Consider the following 22,467-nt stretch of genomic DNA (forward strand, 5'->3'; position numbering starts at 1 on the left):
GAGTTCTTGACTTGAACAGTTCCTGATTGGTTGATTGAAGTCAAACATTTTTCTCATAGTGTTGGAAGAAATATTCTTAAGACACACTTTCTTTCATGCTGAAATTGAACTACTGTTCTGATACAGTCTTCAAGATGACCCCCTCACTGATTCCATTTTACTTACATAATGTGTTTGTTGTTTTACAAAAGTGATCTAAACTTGAAGTCCCAGGAAATTATTTTAACCAATGAAGTTTACACTTTATTTCTAGCTTAAACAGTTAAAGCAACGTTTCAGGTTGAAAGTCATAATTACTAAAAATGTTCAAGAGCTGCATCTCGAATAGAAAAAGATAAATGTTACCATAACATTGCCTTAAGTTTTTCCCATTCTCATACTCACTTCTTCTAAAACGCTGGAACTTCAAGAAGTGTCACATGTAATCAGTCATGTTTCTGAACCTATAGAAAATAAAAAAATGTCTACCTTATATCAATCTCATTATTCAGAAGTAGTTAAAAAGTTGGGTTCATAATTATCTTCCCAGTAGCACTGCTATAATGGATTACCTTAAGGATTATCAGTTTATTTTGCTTTTTTTTTATTTATTTATTTATTTTTTAACCCACATTTATTTATTTATTTTTGGCTATGTTGGTTCCCCACTTCTGCGCGAGGGCTCTCTCTAGCTGCGGCAAGCGGGGGGTCACTCTTCATCGCGGCGCGCGGGCCTCTCACTATCGAGGCCTCCCTTGTTGCTGGAGCACAGGCTCCAGATGCGCAGGCTCAGTAGCCGTGGCTCACGGGCCCAGTTGCTCTGCGGCATGTGGGATCCTCCCAGACCAGGGCTCGAACCCGTGTCCCCTGCATCAGCAGGCAGACTCTCAACCACTGCGCCACCAGGGAAGCCCTATTTTGCTTTTTCAACGCAAGCTTTATTGTGTACATTTGGTCAGAATGACGTTTCAGAATTAAACCTCTCTATTAGCAGAGCTCTTCTCTTTGAAGTTTCCCTTGTACCCATACACAACTATTTGTTCCAGCTTATGTAACCTCATACCACTTTGAAATTCCCTCGTTGGGCTTGATTTTTGCCCTACCTTGTGCTATAGAGAGCTGCTTAAACACCTGCCTGGCACGCTAGATTGTGAGCAGCTCAAGGGCAGGTTAGCCAGCTGTGTGTATCCCTCCATGGTTTGGACCTGGTAGTTGTGGAATAAGTGTCTGTGGTGTTATATGCATACTCTCTCGGTGGGGGTCCATGCCATCAGAAGTGAGGACAGGTAATGACTTTTTCAAATCCATCTTTAAAGCTTGATTGAGTTTTTGTCAGCTAAGCCAGAGCCTCCCACCGTTCATACCCATGCATGCTGCTGTGCCGCTGGTGGTTTGTGTCTGCACAGATCCCCTCAGTCCTGAGGGCTTTTATCTCTGCCTGCAAGCAGCCTCTCACATTTACCCCAGGGTGTCATACGCACATATTCTGTGGGGCTGTGATAGGGAAATTGGGTAGCAGCACTCATTATTATAAACAGTAGCCACACACATGATTTTAACCTGCATGCTACCGTTAAGCCCACATCATGAGGTCCCTATGATTTTGGTAATAGTGCATTTCCTTATTTAGAATTTTTTGTGTACTTGCTCTTAAATTACTGAAATTTCAAGGTATTGATTATTTGAAAATACATTTCTGCTGCAGCACATTAGAGGTGATTGTGGATAAATAGTTTGCCACTAACAGCATTTAATGTCTGGGATGATGAAGGCCTTTGATTTTCATCTCCACATGTATATTAATGGTACCTACAAAACTAATGAGTCTAAATGTAATTTTATAGCAGCAACAATTCTTCTGAGCTAAAAGTATAATCCTGACCTAATTCTTTATCAGCTTGGATATTCCAAGAACAGTTTTACAACCCTCTGAGCAAGTGTACTTGAATGGCCCAGGGCCCCCCTTCCAAACACCCCAGAGGAAGAGTCATCAGTTTCACCAAATTCCTGCATATTTTTGGTTGGTAGAGAATGGAGATAAATGGGTTATGGAATTGAAAAGAACAGAGTCATTTTTACTGCAGAGAGGAACAGAGCTGTCTTCTACACTCAGTGCCATTCATATCTTAGGAGATTTTTCCATCTGGTGATACACTTGAATGCCAAAAGTTTCTTGAGTGGCACTCTTCCTGTGGCAGACAAGCATAGTTGGCATACTTTTCGAGGAAAAAGGGCCACAAGCTTATTTATTACTGTTGTGCAGAGGTAGGATCAAGACTAGGAATCTTGCATGTAATCAAGGTAAAACAGTTTGTGGTTTTACAGTTAAAACTTTGCAGGTTATAGAATTTGGACATGCATTGGCATGACAAAAGGGAATAATAAAGCATTTCTTAGTGAAATTTGTATAAAGAGATAATTGTGTAAAACTTGAATGATAACCGCCTGATTTTCTCAGAGATATGGTGATTGTTTGGGAGTTCAATAATTGTGTTGAACATGCTGCCATAATTAAGATTTCATAATAGTATAGAATATTATTTTTTAAAGGGCTCATCATCACTGCATTTGGGATTTTTCTTTTGAGTAAAAAACAGTTAAAAGGGGCTTCCCTGGTGGCACAGTGGTTAAGAATCTGCCTGCCAATGCAGGGAACACGGGTTCGAGCCCTAGTCCGGGAAGATCCCACATGCCGCAGAGCAACTAAGCCCATGCGCCACAACTACTGAGCCTGCGCTCTAGAGCCCGCGAGCCACAACTACTGAGCCCGTGTGCCACAACTACTGAGCCTGCGCTCTAGAGCCCACGAGCCACAACTACTGAGCCCGTGTGCCACAACTACTGACCCTGCACTCTAGAGCCTGCGAGCCACAACTACTGAAGCCCCCGTGCCTAGAGCCCATGCTCTGCAACAAGAGAAGCCATTGCAATGAGAAGCCCACGCACCGCAACAAAGAGTAGCCCCTGCTCACCGCAACTAGAGAAAGCCCGCGTGCAGCAAGACCCAACGCAGCCAAAAATAATAAAAATAAATAAAATAAAGGAAACTTAGATTTTAGAATAATAATAAAATAAAAATGGACAAGGAAAGCAGAACGAGTGGCTCAGAGAGAAGTAAGGATGGGAGAAGGGGCAGGAGAGATTTGAAGCGGGAGAGATACTCTGCCCACCATTGCTGGCGTTGAAGATGGAGGAACGGAACCACGGCCCAAACAATGCAGGCAGTTTCCAGAAGCTGGGAAGGACCCTCAGCTGACAGCCATCAAGGAAATGGGGACCTGAAAGGAACTAAATTCTACCAACAGCCTGAAATAGTGAGGAAATGGATTCTCGCCTAGAGCTCCCAGGACGGTCACAGCCGACCCCGTGATTTTAGTCCAGTTAGATCTGAACCCGGCTTCCAACATATAGAACCGTAAGGTAACAAGTTTGTGTATTTTAAACTGCTAAGTTTGTGCTAGTGTGTTACAAAAGAAGTAGGAACTGTAGATTATGGATGTTTCAATATGATGAGCAAAAAATGGGTGATTCGCTCAAAGTCATCTGCATAATTGGCTATCTAACAGAGCCAAACTCCTACATCATAACATAAAGAAAATTAATTTTACATGAATTATAGAGCTAAGTGTAAAAAAAAGGCATGAGAAAATATAGACAATAAAGTGTTCAAAAATATAGGAAAATATTTTACCCTAAGAGTAAAAGAGACTTTCTTAAGGAAAACAGAAACCTAGAAATTATAAAGGAAAATACTAAAGGATTTAACAACCCAAAAAAGGGAAATTTCCGAATGACAAAAGATACCTCAAGAAAGTTCAGAGAAAATATGATTGAAAGAAAATACATGGAACATTTAAGTCAGGTAGAATGCAAGCAAGTCAGGACAAACCAATAAAAAAGTCTTATGCTCAACCCCAAGCACTAGAAATAAATGCGAAATAAGATGATCACCTTCTCTCAGAGAAATGCAAAATAATGAAAAATAATTTTCTATCCATCATATTGAGGAAAAGGTAAAAAATTCTGATACTGACAAGGATGTGGGTGGAGGGACCACCACTTTCACACATTTACTGATGGAAGCATAAATTGCTACAGACTTTTAGGAAAACAACCTGGTGGTATCTTTAAAATTTTAAATATGTATACCTTACATTTAGGTATCTATCCTCCAGAAATAAATGTATCTAAATTCTAAGGATATACATACAGGGATGTTTTCTGCTTTGGAAGACCTGAAAATAACCATCTATAACACTTAAGTATTAATAAATTGCGATACTTCCTTATTGTGAAGAATTAAGTAGTTTTTACAAATGAGACGTACCTACCTGTGTGTCCTATAGAGACCTATAATATTCCATAATGTCCAAGATAATAAAAGTGGAGGCGGGGGGAAGGGTTGGAGGAAGGGAAACACATTGTAGAACAATGTATTACAGTTTAATCCCATTCTTTTACCTTCTTCGGAGGTGTATGGGAGGAAGACTTTTTCTTCTGGGTTCTTTAGCTGGTTTGGATCGTTAAACTGACACAAGGCAGATCAACAGGAGAAAAACAGATTTCATTTCATATACATGGGAACTCGTACAAAAATACGAGACTCAAAGTAAGTGACCAAAGCAGGCAGCTTTATACCTTTTAGACAAGGAAACAATAAATTTGTGAAGAATTGACAAGACAAAGGTGTTTGGGCTTGGGGTAGCAAATTAGTGAAATAACAAGGTTTGTTTATACAGCCTTCGGGGAGCTGAATTCCCTGTCTCTGGTGATAAGGAGGCCTTCCACCCTCCTGGTACAGAAAGGACACCTTTCACATGAGAGATTTATTTCCTACGTTCAGGGGAACAAAAGAAGTCAGAGTGTCCTTGCACTGACTGTTTCTTAACTATAATTCAGAATAATCAATATGCCCAAGTGGCATATTTTGGGGTGCAAGTTTTCAAAGAATAAGAAAATACTAATTTTAAGCTGCTGTGTATTGAATACTAGTGGACCCAAATTTTAAGGAAATTAAATAATCAAAACATTCCATTTAAAATAGAAATAAATTGGCAAGGGATAGCTCTTCATGGAATAAAATGATTCGCCATGGAAGAATTTTTTTTTTAAATAAGCTTTTCGGTTAAATTTAAAGTGACATTAAATCTTTAGTCTCATCAATGTTCATTTTCAAGGATCCCTTCTGCCCCGACCTTTGGACACGGTGGGAGACTTCCATGGTTCTGGGGACCTGAGGTCTTAAACTCTGTCCCTTGTGTGACCAGGAACTTAGCAGGTGACCCTGGCCCTACAAAGCAAGTTGCAAGAGCAAAAAGCCCAGGAAGGAGTGCAGGTGGGTTGCTCCACGATAAGGTCCTGCACCTACCTCAGGTGCTAGGAGGCGTGGATGATGTAACGTTACTTAGGTCAGCTGGCAGGGAAGCCAGGGGAGAATTTCAAACAAAAATCAAGCAGAGCCAGGGAGTGGTGGAAGGCTCCCAGCGAAGACAGAAGATAGGAGGCTGGAGCAGAGCAGCTACCTCTCACTGCAGTTCACCTCCCCCCAGGGCGAACAGTGTGTTGGCCCTCACGTTTCTTCATGTACTTCCCCTCCAAGGCTGAGTCCAACCCAGGGATTCAGTGCCAATGAAACAACTTCCCCATTTTTTTTGTCCTTCAGTCTCATGGCATGGATCTCAGATTTAAACTCTTTTAATCAGTCTTTGAACGTTTTGCTTTTCTCCAAATAGTCTAGCCGACTGTAAACCACAGAAGGGCAAACGAGCAGGGCAGCCGACTCGTTTTTGGAGCAACCCATTTTATATCATTTTCCATTTTCCATCATGGCTCAGCTTAGGAGTATGTATATCATTGAGATACAAGTTTTTCCAAGAAAAAGTACCCTTACTACATGCAACGTCTAATATGCTCCATTATTTTCTATTTTACTACTTTTCTTTTTTTTTTTGTCATTCTTCATGCCCACCATGACCTACAGTATGAAAAACATTGTTCTGTGTGTCATCATTCCAGATCACAAAGTCGTTTGGGAAGGATTATGGGTTTTCCATTGTTCTTTTGCTTCAGAAGCTAAGGATCCTTCCCTCCCGCCATCTGATTGACACAGAGGGAGACCTGGAGTCCTCGGCTGCACACCTGGACCCTCACTCCAGCTGTGCTCCAGGACTCAAATCCAGGCCCTTTTACACCAGACCTACTCAACAATCAAACCACGTGGTTAGTGTTCATGACCCTTCCTGCCTTGAGTCCCAAGACATTAGAGGACCACTCCTAACAGGTCCATTGATGACCAATGACTTTTGCAAAGCTCTACCTCTGTCTTTCAGTCTCCAAAAAGAGGCTCTTCCGGTTTGTATTTCCCAAATCCACCTTCATAGATCCCTTTTCAAATGCAAAGTCTTCACCATCATTTGGAGTTGAAAGCTGTTGAGTTTTTGTACAAGGACTGAAAAAGATAAAGAACAGCAGCAAAAAAAAAAAAAAAGAATTCTAGTTCAGAAAACAGTGGAACTTTGCCTATATTCATTCTTCTTTCTTTCCCTCTGAACATTTTTTGGGGAGCTTTATAAATTCCGTTGTTCTATAAACAATAGAAGGAAGGATGTGGAGTATAGAGTCAGAAAACCCTGACTTTAATCCCAGCTCTTCCAGTTAACAGCTGTGTGACCTCTGACAAATCACTTCACCTCTCTGAGCCTTTATTTCCTCATCAGTAAAATGGAGCTGATAATGGATGCAAAGCCTAAACCCATCCCGGAGCACATGCGCAATAACTTGTTTTTAACATTATTTCAGAGAAGTTTGCTGATATATGTTCACGGCCGCAGAACAAGCTGTTGGCTGAGCAAGAAGACATTGCTGGGGCTTCCCTGGTGGCGCAGTGGTTGAGAGTCCGCCTGCCAATGCAGAGGACACGGGTTCGTGCCCCGGTCCGGGAAGATCCCACATGCTGCAGAGCGGCTAGGCCCGTGAGCCATGGCCGCTGAGCTTGCGCATCCAGAGCCTGTGCTCTGCAACGGGAGAAACCACAACAGTGAGAGGCCTGCGTACCGCAAAAAAATTAAAAAAAGAAGACATTGCTTTCCTCAGGGGCAGGACATAGCACCAGGGCCCAGGGTCTAACACAGGCTTTCTCACCTTTAAAATGGAGAAAATACCCTCACCTTTAAAACATTCTCACCTTGAAAAGGGAACCCTCCTACGTTGGTGGGAATGTAAATTGGTGCAGCCACTATGGAGAACAGTATGGAGGTTCCTTAAAAAACTAAAAATAGAGTTACTATATGATCCTGCTTATATCTGGAGAAGACTATAATTGGAAAAGATACATGCACCCCAGTGTTCATAGCAGCACTATATACAATAGCCAAGACATGAAGCAACCTAAATGTCCATCAACAGATGAATGGATAAAAAAGATGTGGTACATATATACAATGGAATATTACTCAGCCATAAAAAAGAATGAAATAATGCCATTTGAAGCAATATGAATGGACCTAGAAATGATCATACTAAGTGAAGTAAGTCAGAGAAAGACAAATATCATATGTGGAATCTAAACAAATTATACAAATGAACTTATTTATGAAACAGAAACAGACAGGTATAGAAAACAAACTTATGGGACGTCCCTGGTGGTCCAGTGGGTAAGACTCTGCACTCCCAAGACAGGGGGCCTGGGTTTGAACCCTGGTCGGGGAACTAGATCCCGCATGCATGCTGCAACTAAGAGTTCACATGCCACAACTAAAAGATCCCACATGCCACAACGAAGATCCTGCGTGCCACAACTAAGACCTGGTGCAGCCTAAATAAATAAATATATTTAAAAAAAAGAAAGAAAACAAACTTATGGTTACCAAAGGGGAAGTGGGGGGATATATTAGGAATTTAGCATTAGAAGATACTGCTGTATAAGAAATAGATAAACAAGGTCCTACTGTATAGCACAGGGAAGTATAATCAATATCCTGTAACAAACCATAATGGAAAAGAATATATGTATGTAGGGAATTCCCTGGAGGTCTGCACTTTCACTACCTGGGTTCAGTCTCTGGTCGGGGAACTAAGATCCCACAAGCTGTGTGGCTCGGCCAAAAAAAAAAAAAAAGCATATGTATATATATGTGTATATACATATATATATATATATATATGTATGTATATCTGAATCACTTTGCTGTACACTAGAAATTAACACAACATTGTAAATCAACTATACTTCAATAAAAAATTAAATTAAATATCTTCACCTTTAAAGTGGAGAAAATACCCAGTCTGTCTCACAGGGTGAGGTTTAAGTGACATCATTACCTAACAGGATGTCAAAATCTGACTCAGTTGGGCTTCCCTGGTGGCGCAGTGGTTGAGAGTCCGCCTGCCGATGCAGGGGACACGGGTTCGTGCCCTGGTCTGGGAAGATCCCACATGCTGCGGAGCGACTGGGCCCGCGGGCCATGGCTGCTGGGCCTGCGCGTCCGGAGCCTGTGCTCCACAACGAGAGCGGCCACAACAGTGAGAGGCCCGCGTACCGCAAAAAAAAAAAAAAAAAAAAAAAAAAAAAAATCTGACTCAGTGTCTCCAAAATTGCTCTTGAGAGCAATAGGTGACAAGAACTCTCTATTCTACAGAGAAATGCCCAGAAGCCTAGACATCCACACAGTACCCTGTCCACATAGGTGATGCTAACTAGAGGATAAAAGCTAGAAAGACTTGAAGAGCTTTGAGGTGTGTCCTGTGGAGCTTGTAAATTTCATTTTCTTATCAACAGAAAACTAAGCCATTTTACAGCACAACATCTGAATTAACAAGCACTTTGGGGTCAAAGTGATCTTATTCAGAGTTTCCTTTTATTTTAAAGATGATTCACTTCTTAAAGGGAGACCCGTATTTCTGATCTCATATTTTCCTTTTTAAAACAGAGGCCCTGTATCATTCTGTTTCTGCATGGTCACACTATGTTACTTTTGGCCAAAAATTATTACCAGGCAATTAGAAGAAGGGAAGTATCTTTTTTTTTAATTGAAGTATAGTTGATTTACAATGTTGTGTTAGTTCTTGCTGTACAGCAAAGTGACTCAATTATACATATATATAAATTCTTTTTTATATCCTTTTCCATTATGGTTTATCTCAGGACACTGAATATAGTTCCCTGTGTTATACAGTAGGACCTTGTTGTTTATCCATTCTATATATAATAGTTGGCATCTACTAACCCCAAACTCCCAGCCCATCCCTCCCCACCCCACCTCCCCTTGGCAACCACAAGTCTGTTCTCTATGTCTGTGAGTCTGTTCTGTTTCATATATAGGTTCATTTGTGTCATATTTTAGATTCCACGTATAAGTGATATCATGTGGTATTTTCTTTCTCTTTCTGACTTACTTCACTTAGTACGATCATCTCTAGGTCCATCCGTGTTGCTGCAAATGGCATTATTTCATTCTTTTTTATGGCTGAGTAGTATTCCATTGTATATATGTACCACATCTTCTTTATCCATTCATCTGTCGATGGACATTTAGGTTGTTTCCATGTTTTGGCTATTGTGAATAGTGCTGCTATGAACACAGGGGTGCGTGTATCTTTTTGAATTAAAGTTTTGTCTGGATATATATGCCCAGGCGTGGGATTGCTGGATTATATGGTAATTCTGTTTTTAGTTTTCTGAGGAACCTCCAAACTGTTTTCCATAGTGTCTGCACCAACTTACATTTCCACCAACAGTGTAGGAGCGTTCAAAAAAGGGAAGCCTCTTTGAGGTAAGTTACTGTGTTAAATTAGATTTCTGAGAAGGGAGATATTTAACATTTCAGAACACATTTCAGTTTTTAAAATCAGTCCTTCTCCTTCAGGAATAGCCAGCAAATGGTGCAGAAACAAAGTGTAGTGCAAAACACAGATTTTCTTTAAAGAGAATTAATTCACTTTATTCTGAGCCTTTATTTCCTTAGCCTGTTTTCATTTCATTTCATTTCATTCATTTCATTGCTGCATCTCAATAGAGTCCATTTTCCTCCTCCTCATAAACTGATCGTGATTTCCAATACACACTTGTAAAATCTGTGAAATGCAGAGTATGCAGCTACTCACCTATTACCCAACCGTCTGCCCCATGACATCTAACACCCCATGTTTACTTCCTGCACCTCTCTCAAAAGCCATGGTGTGGGGCAGAGAGGCAGGCAGGGCTGACAGGTAATTTGCCATTTCTCTTTACTTCATACCATAACACCCCCAAAGAGCTCATGGGTCTCTTACATTCTTTTTTTTTTATTGACATATAGTTGATTTACAATGTTGTGTTAATTACTGCTGTACAGCAAAGTGATTCAGTTATAGATACATTCTTTTTTCATATTCTTTTCCATTATGGTTTATCAAAGGATGTTGAACATAGATAATTCCCTGTGCTATATAGCAGGGACTTTTTTTTTTCCCCCTTGGCCATGCAGTGCAGCTTGTGGTATCTTAGTTCCCCAACCAGGGATTGAACCTGGGCCCTCAGCAGTGAGAGTGTGGAGTCCTAACCACTGTACCGCCAGGGAGTTCCAGTAGGACATTGTTGTTTATCCATTCTATATATACAAGTTTGCATCTGCTAATCCCAAACTCCCAATCCACCTCTCTCCCAACCCCTCCCTCTTGGCATTAAATGCCTTTATAGGAAATATTTCCCTTTTTAAAGGACCAACAAATATCAAATGACAGACTTCTCTCTGACATCTTTATTATTTTACAAATTCATTGCAGAAGTTCCTTTTTCTGATTCCAGCTCCCTTCAATAAGAATTAAGTCCTTGGGGGCTTCCCTGGTGGCTCAGTGGTTGAGAGTCCGCCTGCCGATGCAGGGGACACGGGTTCGTGCCCCGGTCCGGGAAGATCCGACATGCCGCAGAGCGGCTGGGCCCGTGAGCCATGGCCGCTGAGCCTGCGCGTCCAGAGCCTGTGCTCTGCAGCGGGAGAGGCCACAACAGTGAGAGGCCCGCGTACCGCAAAAAAAAAAAAAAAAAAAAAAAGAATTAAGTCCTTTTCCAAGGTTTAGCAAATGATAGTAAGTATACCCAAAGCTGTTCAGAAAAACTATTCTGAGCAATTTCTTTACCAAGTTGTGCCCAAACAAAATAATAAATACAGCTATATTTCCCCTGCATGTTTTGGCAATTCAGTACTTTCTGTTAGTACAAAGCAAATAGTAATTGTGTGTCTTGAGTGTTTTTCAGATATCATTTCATTTCCCTAACTGTCTACAAAGTACTCCTGTTTTTTGGGCTTCCCTGGTGGCGCAGTGGTTGAGAGTCCTCCTGCCGATGCAGGGGACACGGGTTCGTGCCCCGGCCCGGGAGGATCCCACATCCCACGGAGCAGCTGAGCCTGCGCGTCCGGAGCCTGTGCTCCGCAACGGGAGAGGCCACAGCAGTGAGAGGCCCGCGTACGGCAAAAAAAAAAAAAGTACTCCTGTTTTTATACATCCTTCACAGATGGAGAATGTGAAGTTAAATAAGGGTCTGGGGGCAGGATTCCATTTCAGGGTCCAGAATTTAGTATAAATGTCTGCCTTAGGATATTAATATTTTATTTTTAGGACACTCATTCAGTAAGTGAAGTAGCAGACATAGGCTAACAACAAGTTCATTCACCCTCATTTGTGAAGATAAAAATTTTTAACTTCAGCTTTTTTGTGAAGTGGTTTAATAGTGTTGATCTTAAAAGAGTAAAAGAGCCACTCATTTTACCAGCAAGATTATGCCAGCCACTTTGGCCAATTATCAAGGTCCCTGGGCATTCCAAGCTTGATTCCCTGGAGCTTGAAGGAAACCGCCTCCCTGATATTTCTGAAAAGAACGCTACTATCAAAGGAACCAACAACTAAACTTCGCCATGTGTTTGGTCAGGCTTTCCTCTTACTCTTTGTACATCCTCTGCTTGACCAGCCCCTGCTTCCCCTATACCCTACTTGCTCCCAGCCCCAGCTAGTGATTGTTAATCCTTAGGCCAGAACAGCTCCACCTACTGGTTTATTAAAGGGAAACATCTGCCCTCATGATGGTCATTAACGTGGGGGGCTGTGAGGGACGTGCCCCAGCTGTTCTCCGTAGTGGCTGCACCAATTTACATTCCCTGGCAAGAGTATGGCATCTAATAATTCCTGAACATAAGGGCCATTTTAAATTTGGTCCCCACTGGAAGTGAGGAAGCCTCACTCTTTCCATAGCATTCCAAAGTCATAAGCTACTCCAAAGGCATATCTACTGTCTGTAGAGGTATTTACAGCTTTACCCTCGGCCAAAACGCAGGCTCAAGCAAGAGCGTACAGTTCAGCCTATTGGGGTGACGTAGCCGAGGACAAAGGTGCTGCCTTGATGGCTTCAAAAGAGTTCCAAAGCATACCCAGCATAATACTTACCATGTTCACCTTTTAAATAAGAACCATTGGTAAACCCACAAAAAGTCAGTGTTATCCAAAAGGAGTTTCCTATAAGTCATCACGGGGGTCAGGAGGTAATCTGTCAGAATCAGTCATGAGGAATATTGTCCACAGAGGAGGGAAGAAGAGTGGCAGTGTTAAGATTATTACAGCGAGAAAGAGCTGTTAGCAAAAGATTTCACAGGCCAAGGGCAGGGGGATTTATCAAGCTTTTCCAATTTCAAGAGTAGCCAGCTAGCCCAAGCTTAGTTTTGAGTTTGGGGACGTTCAGAATGCCATGAAACCTATTTGGATCTAAATGTAGCCCTTGTTTTGAGATCAGGTGCCCCAACTATGAAATCTGAGTTTGAACAAACTGCAATTTTCCCTTGGAGACTTTGTGTCCCTTAAAGGCTAAAAATTTTAACAGGTAGATGCTGTCCTGCAAAGAGGCCTGAGAAGGGAAGCAGAGAAGCAAGTTGTTTACCTATTGAAATAAACTAGAGGATCCAGGTAACTTTATATCATCCAAAGTTTCATTGGATTCACCTTGTAGGCTATTTTGATTGCTACTGAAGTAGTGCATAAAACGTGGACTGGCTTAAACTGGTTTTGCTTTCTTAAAACAGGTTGGTGATTAATCAGACCTGAAGTTGTTTTATAGAGACAGCACTGTGCATGTGCAAGATGGGAACCCATGTCTCCAGGATGAGCCCAGAACCAAATATCTTCAGTCTGTGGAACTCAAAGACTAGAAATGTTGCCACCAGAGGGCTTTAAGAAGGGAGAGGTCCTAAAATAAGGAAAATCTGGCTTCCAGCAGCCTAAGTACCTTGATTATCATATATGTACTGATTTGAGGCTATCCAATCAACTTCTGCCAAGTTTGAAATTCCCCTAACCCCCTAACCCGGGATCAAGGAGACAGATTTGAGCCCTGCCTTCTGTCTGCTTGCCGGTCAACCTCACAATAAAGCTTTCTTTTTCAAAAGCTGGTGCCATGGAATTGACTTCTATGCATGTCTGGCAGCAAGCCCTTGCTTGGTAACACTACTGTCAAATTCTAGAATTAGCTCCCCTTTTGGGGAGGAAGAAATTCCAGACAATATTTCTTTAAGAAATCTCCACCTAATAAATGAGTAGGGGTGGAGGAACAAAGGGGAAAAGTGTATCTCTTAGAGGAACTAAACAAAAGGGAACAGGTTTAGAGATAGGAACATGTTAAATTTATTAGAGACCCCCACTATTTGAACCGTTTTAGTACTCCCAGGCAAGGGATGTGAGTAATAGTGGGATTGAGCACTGAGAGAGTAGCTCTGATATCGACAAGGACAGAAAGAGATTCATCCTGCTCCAAGCTGGTTAAGAGGAAGGACTGGGGAAAGCCCAGAGCCCCGTCACTGGGAATTAGGAGGGAACATGGTTTCCCATTCCATCCTGGTCCTTTTAACTAGAAGGGAAATATCCCAGTTCAGCCCATTAATAAACTGAGTTGAAGGCTACCCAAGTGCAATCAACATCCATAGAAAGGCCAGAATTTTCCTTAAAAATAATTGGGAACTGGCTGTAATAATCATGCACAGGCTCATTGTGTGTCTGGGTGCAAGGCTGAATCTTATTTCAATCAGTAGGTTTTGGGAAAGCCAGGTGAAATCATTTAAGTTTGCCCGAGCCTGATCCTATATCAAGGCAGGGAGTTGAGCTTTCATTTGCTGTTCTACAGATTTCTCAGGACTATCCCAGTGCGCCGTTTTCATCCAGTCTTGGGCTTGGCTTTCACCAGCAAGCATGTGAGCTCCATGGTCTAAGTCTGAGAAACCTGGTCGGTAAGTCTGAACAGGTACATTAAATTCCTCGGCAAATATATGGGGGATCCTTAGTTCTACTTTAGGAAAATCTTTGTGGCTTGTAGTTCAGCTTTAGTCCAGGGGATGGGGGCATTGAAAATTAGGGGCTTAGCATTAGAATCTTCAGAGGGTCTGATTTTAATGCGACAGGTTCTAATGGGTTCAGATGAGGAAGAAGTAGGGAGAGGTTTGGAGAAAAAGCAAAGTTCAGTGAGAGAATTCGAATGAGGAAGAGGAGGGTATGAAGGAGGTGGGGTTGGAGATAAAGAGGACGGGGAAGGGGAAAAGGAAGCTTCAAAGGTTTTTTTGTCTTCACTTGTGTGTTCACAATGATTAATTTAGAAAAGGTCTTTTGTAAAGAGGCAATTTTAGTATCCCGAATATGCTTAGAAGCCTCACGGTACCAGTTGAAACAGGCGTTTGAAACAGGCGTCCCGTTCAGTTTGTTGTATTTTAGAGCCTCGGTCTTCTAATTTGGTTCTAAGAGAAGCAAGTCTGGGGAGAGCAAAAGTTCCCCATAGGGTTTCCCTGGTGGCGCAGTGGTTGAGAGTCCGCCTGCCGATGCGGGGGACGCGGGTTTGTGCCCCGGTCCGGGAAGATCCCACGTGCCGCGGAGCGGCTGGGCCCGTGAGCCATGGCCGCTGAGCCTGCGTGTCCGGAGCCTGTGCTCCGCAACGGGAGAGGCCACAACAGCGAGAGGCCCGCGTACCACAGAAAAAAAAAAAGATGGAGTTCTCTTCTTTGGACAAAAGTCTCTACTAAAGGCCTCTTTTTTTTTTTTTTTTTTTTGCGGTAGGCGGGCCTCTCGCTGTTGTGGCCTCTCCCGTTGCGGAGCACAGGCTCCGGACACGCAGGCTCAGCGGCCATGGCTCACGGGCCCAGCCGCTCCGCGGCACGTGGGATCTTCCCGGACCAGGGCACAAACCCGCGTCCCCCGCATCGGCAGGCGGACTCTCAACCACTGCGCCACCAGGGAAGCCCTGAAGGCTTCTTTTGTAGTCATTTTTACCTTGATGTGATTGTCATTATCAAGGCCACTTGCATATCATGGAATCAGGCCCAGGGCTGGATGGGCCATCCCATAATAAACAGACAGCAGGTACCAGGTACTATTTTCTCAGCGTCCACTGCGTGCCGGGCACAGGCCTGAGAACTTCGCACACCATCTCATTTAACCATGGCAACCCTTTGGAGGTAGTTTATAGCGTCATCCCCACTCTGCAAATGAGGAATTCAAGTAAGCTTGAGGGTAAGTAATTCCTTTAGGAAGCAACTGTGCAGGATCAAATGGTGATGTCTGATTTGTGGTCCATAAATTATTGGATCATGATTGTGATAACTATAACAGCTGAGTTCTTTGCCTTGCTTTACTTGTCACTAAATGATGATGGAGCCCCCAGCTTTGGGGCTCGCAGCCTGGATTGGAGTCTTTGCTCACCCCGCCTACCAGCGATGTGACGCAGGACAAGTCTCCCAGCTTCTGTAAGCTTCGGTTTCCTCACTGACAAAATGGCAACGATGGTCATAATTTGTAACACACTAGGGCTGTTGTGAGGATCAAAATTAAATGATACATATAAAGCACGTGCACAGTCCTGGCACATAGTTAGTAATCAATGAATGGTGATTATTATGATTCTTACTCATTATCATGATTTTATTCAGCCCAAATTTGAGAAATAAGCACTCATCCTCTGTTTTAAAAAATTTATTAAAGTACAGTCGATTTACAATGTTGTGTTAATTTCTGCTGTACAGCAAAGTGACTCAGTTATTCATATATATACATTCTTTTCCATTATGGTTTATCCCAGGACATTGAATATAGTTCCCTGTGCTCTACAGTAGGACCTTGTTGTTTATCCATTCTGTGTATAATAGTTCACACCTGCTAATCCCAAATTCCCAATCCAACCCCCCCACTCCCCCTCCCCCCCAACCTTGGCAACCACAAGTCTGTTCTGTTTGTGAGTCTGTTTGTTTGTAGATAAGTTCATTTGTGTCATATTTTAGATTCCACATATAAGTGATATATATTTGTCTTTCTAACTTCACTTGGTATGATAATCTCTGTTCCATCCATGTTGCTGCGAATGGTATTATTTCATTCTTTTTTATGGCTCAGTAGTATTCCATTGTATATGTACCACATATTCTTTCATTCATCTGTTGATGGACATTTAGGTTATTTCCATGTCTCGGCTATTGTGAATAGTGCTGCTATGAACATAGTGGTGCATGTATCTTTTTGAATTATAGTTTTCTCCAGATATATGCCCAGGAGTGGGATTGCTGGATCATATGGCAACTATTTTTAGTTTTTTGAAGAACCTCCATACTGTTTTCTATAGTGGCTGCACCAGCACTCACGCTCATAATCTAAATAGGTGTGATCCTTATTTATTTGACAAATCTGAGCCTATATTTTGATTCAGTTCAATGAGTATTTACTAGGCATCTACTAAGTGCTTAGCATGGTGAAGAATTTTTAGAAGGCATGCAGGCCTTTCTCACAAGAGTCTGATGCCTGAGAAAAGACAAGGTTTATACCACAAAAAAAAAACAATGCCTAGCAAAGAGAGGGCATCCTGTGATATATTTAAAAGTATGAAACTGGACAGAATCTAAGCCAAAAATATGGTGCAGAAAATAAGGAGAGAAAATGAAGACTTTTAGGAGGAGATGGTAGTTAAGAAACAAGAACAGGTAGAATTAAGGCTGAGGGGAAGGTGAGGAGGATGTTTAGCTGCAGCACTGGACCCCTTCCTGGCCATCAGGAATGACCCCTTGGGCCTCTGTCCCTGAGTTTCACAAAGCACAGGAGACCCACCCAACACATGGTGGTCCTGAAGGTATTTACTCTGAGGCAGCAGCTCCACCTGGGTGAGAAAGCCAGGCTCATGAAGGCCAGTTGCCATTCAGTAAAGGAAGAAAAGCTGCACGCAACACTAGTGCCTGTGGGGGACTTCTGCTGATAGGCAACGGGCCTGAGGGTGCATCCTCCATCCAGGAGGTAGGCTTGCTCGGAGGGCCAGAAATCAGAGTACTGGACAGAACCAAACAGACGCGGGCCAGGCTGGTCTCCTAGGACTGTCCTCTGTTTCCTAAGTTATCTCAGAGCCGTCTCCTTGAGCAGCTCCCAGAGCAAGTGCCTTCAAACCTTTTAAACCACAACCCCAATAAGAAGCACATTTTACATAATGACCTAACACATACATGCATGTAAGTGAAATGGAAATAGGAGTTTCATGAATTGAATGCATGTGATACACTTCGATCTTTTCTATCCTGCTGAATGTTTTTATTCATTTTTAAATTGAAGTAACACTGGTTTATAACATTATGTAACTTTCTTGTGTACAACATTACATTTCTACTGCTGTATACCCTACCATGTTCTCACTACCAAATATTTAGTTTCCACCCATCACCATACAGTTGATCCCCTTTCCCTATTCGCCCTCCCCTGTGTTCCTTCCCCTCTGACAACCACTATTTTGTTCTCTGTATCTACATGTTTGTTTGGTTTGGTTCGTTCATTTATCTTATGTTTATTTTTTTATATTGCACATATGAGTGAAATCCTGTAGTATTTGTTTTTTCTGTCTGACTTATTTCACTTAGTATAATAACAAGTTCCACCATGTTGTTTCAAATGGAAAGATTTCATCTTTTTATGGCTGAGTAGTATTCCATTGTGTCTGTGTGTGTGTGTACACATATATATACCACATCTTCTTTATCCATTTACCTGTTGATAGGCACTTAGATTGTTACCATATCTTGGCTATAGTAAATAAGGCCTCCATGAGTATAGAAGTGCATGTATCTTTTCAAGTTAGTGTTCACATATTCTTTGGCTAATACCCAGAAGTGGGACAGCTGGATCATATGGTGGTTCTATTCTGAATTTTTTGAGGAATCTCCATACTGTTTTCCATACTGGCTGCACCAATTTACATCCCCACCAACACTGCACAAGGATTCCCTTTTCTCCACATCTTCACCAATACTTATTTCCTGACTTTTTAATAATAGCCATTCTAACAGGCATGAGGTGGTATCTCAGTGGGGTTTTGATTTGCATTTCCCTAATAGTGATGTTGAACATCGTTTCATGTGCCTGGTTGGCCATATGTATGTCTTCGCTGGGAAAATGTCTATCAGCTCCCCTGCCCATTTTTTAATCAAGTTGTTTGTTTTTTGTTATTGTTCAGTTGTATGAGTTCTTTATATATTTTGGATATTAACCCCTCATTGGATATATCATTTGCAAATATCTTCTCTCATTCCGTAGGTTGTCTTCCATTTTGTTGATGGTTTCCTTTGCTGTGCAGAGCTTTTTAATTTCATGTAGTCCTGATTGTTTATTTTTGCTCTTGATTCCCTTGCCTGAGGAGACATATCTAAAAAAGATATTGCTAAGACCTATGTCACAGCGTATTGCCTATGTTTTCTTCTGGGTGTTTTATGGTTTCAGGTCTTACATTCAAGTCTTTAATCCATTTTGAGTTGATTTTTGTGTATAGTGTGAGATAGTGGTTTAGTCTTATTTTTTGCACGTGACTGTCCAGGTTTCCCCACACCATTTATTGAAGGGACTATCCTTTCTCCATTGTATGTTCTTTGCTCCTTTGTCAAATATTAGTGTCTATATATGCATGGGTTTATTTCTGGGTTCTCAACTGTATTCTATTGATCTATGTATCTGTCTTTCTGCCAATACCATGCTGTTTTGATTCCTGTGTGTTTGTAATACAGTTTGAAATCAGGGAGTGTGATTCTTCCAGCTTTGTTCTTTTTTTTCAGGATTGCTTTGGCTATTCAGGGTTTTTTGTTGTTCCACATACATTTTAGAATTTTTTGTTCTACTTCTGTGAAAAATGTCCTTGGGATATTGATAGGGAATGCACTGAATGTGTAGATTATATAAATGTTCTTATCACCTAAGACAATGTTAATTCTTCTAATCCAAGAACACAAATATCTTTCCATTTATTTGTGTCTTTAATTTCTTTTAATAATGTCTTATACTTTTCAGTGTACAGGTCTTTCATCTCCTTTTTTGCAATTGTAAATGGGATTGTTTTCTTAATTTCTCTTTCTTCTAGCTCATTGGTAATGTATAGAAGTGCAGTAGATTTTTATATGTTGATTTTACTGTATTTATTATTTCTAATAGATTTTTGGTGGAGTCTTTAGGGTTTTCTATATATAAAATCATGTCATCCTCAACCAGTGATGGTTTTACTACTTCTTTTCCAATTTGGATGTCTTTTTTTTTTAATACTAATTGCTGTGGGTAGTACTTCCCAATACTAAGTTGAGTAAGAGTAGCAAGAGTGAGCATATTATTCTTCTTCCTGATTTTAGAGGAATAGCTTTCAGTTTTTCACCATTGAGTTAGCTGTGGGTTTATCACATATGGCCTTTATTACATTGACATACATTCCTTCTATACTCACTTTATTGAGAGTTTTTAATCATAACTTGGCATTGAATCTTGTCAGATGCTTCTTCTGCATCTGAGATGCATATGAGATTATCATGTGGTTTTTGTCCTTCATTTTGTTAATGTGCTGTATCATGTTGATTGATTTGCAGGTGTTGAACTATCCTTGCATCTCTGGGGTAAATACCACTTGATTATGGTGTGTGATCCTTTTAATGTATTGTTGTATTTGGCTTGCTAATATTTTGTTGAGGATTTTTGTATCTGTGTCTATCAGAGATACTGGTCTGTAATTTTCTTTTTTGTGTGTTGTCCTTGTCTGGTTTTGGCTTCATAAAATAAGTTAGGAAGTGTTCCCTTCTCTTCAGTTTTTTGGAAGAGTTTGAGAAAGGTAGGTATTAAATAAATCTTCTTGGAATTCACCTGTGAAGCTGTCTTGTCCTGGACTTTTGTTTTGGGGGAGATTTTTGTTTACTGTTTCAATCTTTGTACTAGTGATTAGTCTATTCAGATTTTCTATTTATTCATGAGTCAGTCTCGGGAAATTGTATTATTCTAAGAATTTGTCCATTTCTTCTAGGTTGTACAATTTCTTTGGCTTATAACTGTTCATAATATTCTCTTATAATCCTTTATATTTCTGTGCTATTCATTGTTATTTCTCCTCTTTTGTTTCTGATTTTATTTATTACAGAATTCTCTCTTGTTTAGTGAGGCTAGCTAAAAGTTTGTTAATTTTGTTTATTTTTTTTAAAAAATAGCTCTTAGTTTCATTGATCTTTTCTATTGTCTTTTTAGCTTCTATTTCAGTCCTCTTTTTTTAATAGATCTTTATTGGAGTATAACTGCTTCACAATACTGTGTTAGTTTCTGTTGTACACCAGAGTGAATCAGCCATATGCATACATATGTCCTCATATCCCCTCCCTCTTGAGCCTCCCTCCCATCCTCCCTATCCCACCCCCCTAGGTCATCACAAAGCACTGAGCTGATCTCCCTGTGCTATGCTACTGCTTCTCACTAGCAAACTATTTTACGTTCGGTAGTGTATATATGTCGATGCTACTCTCACTTCACCCCAGCTTCCCGTTCCCACCCTGTGTCCTCAAGTCCATTCTCTATGTCTACATCATTATGCCTGCCCTGAAACTAGGTTCATCAGTTCATCACCATTTTTTTTAGATTCCCTATATATGTGTTAGCATACGGTATTTGTTTTTCTCTTTCGGACTTACTTCACTCTGCATGACAGTCTCTAGGTCCATCCACCTCACTACAAATAACTCAGTTTCATTTCTTTTTATGGCTGAGTAATATTCCATTGTATATATGTGCCACATCTTCTTTATCCACTCATCTGTTGATGGACATTTAGGTTGGTTCTATGTCCTTGCTATTGTAAATAGTGCTGCAGTGAACATTGTGGTACATGTCTCTTTTTGAATGATGGTTTTCTCAGGGTATATTTCATTTATTTCTTTTCTTATCTTTATTATTTCTTTCTGTCTACTGACTTTGGATTTCATTTGTTCTTATCTCTGGTCCTTTAGGTATAAGTTTAGATCGTTTCTTTTTAATATTTATTTATTTATTTGGTTGTGCCCAGTCTTAGTTGAGGAACGCAGGCTCCATAGTTGTGGCATACACACTCTTATTTGCAGCAGGCATGTGGGATCTAGTTCCCTGACCAGGGATTGAACCTAGGCCCCCTCCACTGGGAATGTGGAGTCTTATCCACTGCGCCACCAGGGAAGGCCCAAAGTTAGATTATTTATTTGAGATTTTTCTTGTTTCTTGAGGTAGACCTGTACTGCTATAAATTTCCCTCTGAGTACTGCTTTTGCTGCATCCCATAGATTTTGGTGTGTTGTAATTTTATTTGTATTGGGGTAATTTTTTATTTCCCCTTTGATTTATTCATTGACCCAATAGTTGTTTTATAGCATGTTGTTCAGCCTCCACATATTTATAATTTTTCCACCTTTCTTCTTGTAGTTGATTTCTAGTTTCATACCATTGTGATTGGAAAAGATGCTTAGTATGATTTCAATCTTCTTAAACTTACTGAAACTTGTTTTGTGTCCCAACATATAGTCTATCCTTGAGAAAGTTCCTTGTTGACTTTCTGTCTGGACAATCTATCCATTGATGTAAATGGGGTATTAAAGTCCTCTAATATTTTTGTGTTGCTGTCAATTTCTCCCTTTAGGTCTATTAAGCACTTTTTAATATGTTTTGGTATCCCTATGTTAGATACATATATATTAATTACTGTTATGTCTTCTTGGTGAATTGTCCCCTTTATCATTATATATTATCTATGTTTGTCTCATGTTACCTTTTTTGGCTTTAAGTGTATTTTGTCTGATGTAAGTATGGCTACACCCACTTTCTTTGGGCTTCCATTTCCTTGAAGTTTCATCTTCCATCCCTTTGCTTTTAGCCTGTGTTTCTCTTTTTAAAATTTTATTTATTTATTTATTTATTTTTGGCTGTGTTAGGTCTTCGTTGCTGCACACGGGCTTTCTCTAGTTGCGGCGAGCGAGGGCTACTCTTTGTTGCAGTGTGCGGGCTTCTTATTGCAGTGGCTTCATCATTGTGGAGCACAGGCTCTAGGCCTGTGGGCTTCAGTAGTTGCAGCATGTGGGCTCAGTAGTTGTGGCTCATGGGCTCTAGAGCACAGGCTCAATAGTTGTGGCACACAAGCCTAGTTGCTCCGTGGCATGTGGGATCTTCCCGGGCCAGGGATCGAACCCGTGTTCCCTGCATTGGCAG

The 22,467-nt window shown here is 41.0% G+C and overlaps 1 pseudogene across 1 annotated transcript in view; it reads left to right on the forward strand.

Moving 5' to 3' along the window:
- The first annotated feature begins 17,077 nt into the window (after nt 1–17,077).
- Nucleotides 17,078–22,467, forward strand: part of LOC309816736 (chromobox protein homolog 1-like) — a 53,117-nt pseudogene continuing 47,727 nt past the window's right edge. The window contains exon 1 of the transcript in view: nt 17,078–17,161. The product of the transcript in view is annotated as a chromobox protein homolog 1-like (transcript). The remainder of the gene's footprint in view (nt 17,162–22,467) is intronic.

The sequence above is a fragment of the Mesoplodon mirus genome (genome assembly GCF_964341445.2).
Source record: "Mesoplodon mirus genome assembly, chromosome: 15".
Taxonomy (NCBI): Eukaryota; Metazoa; Chordata; class Mammalia; order Artiodactyla; family Ziphiidae; genus Mesoplodon; species Mesoplodon mirus.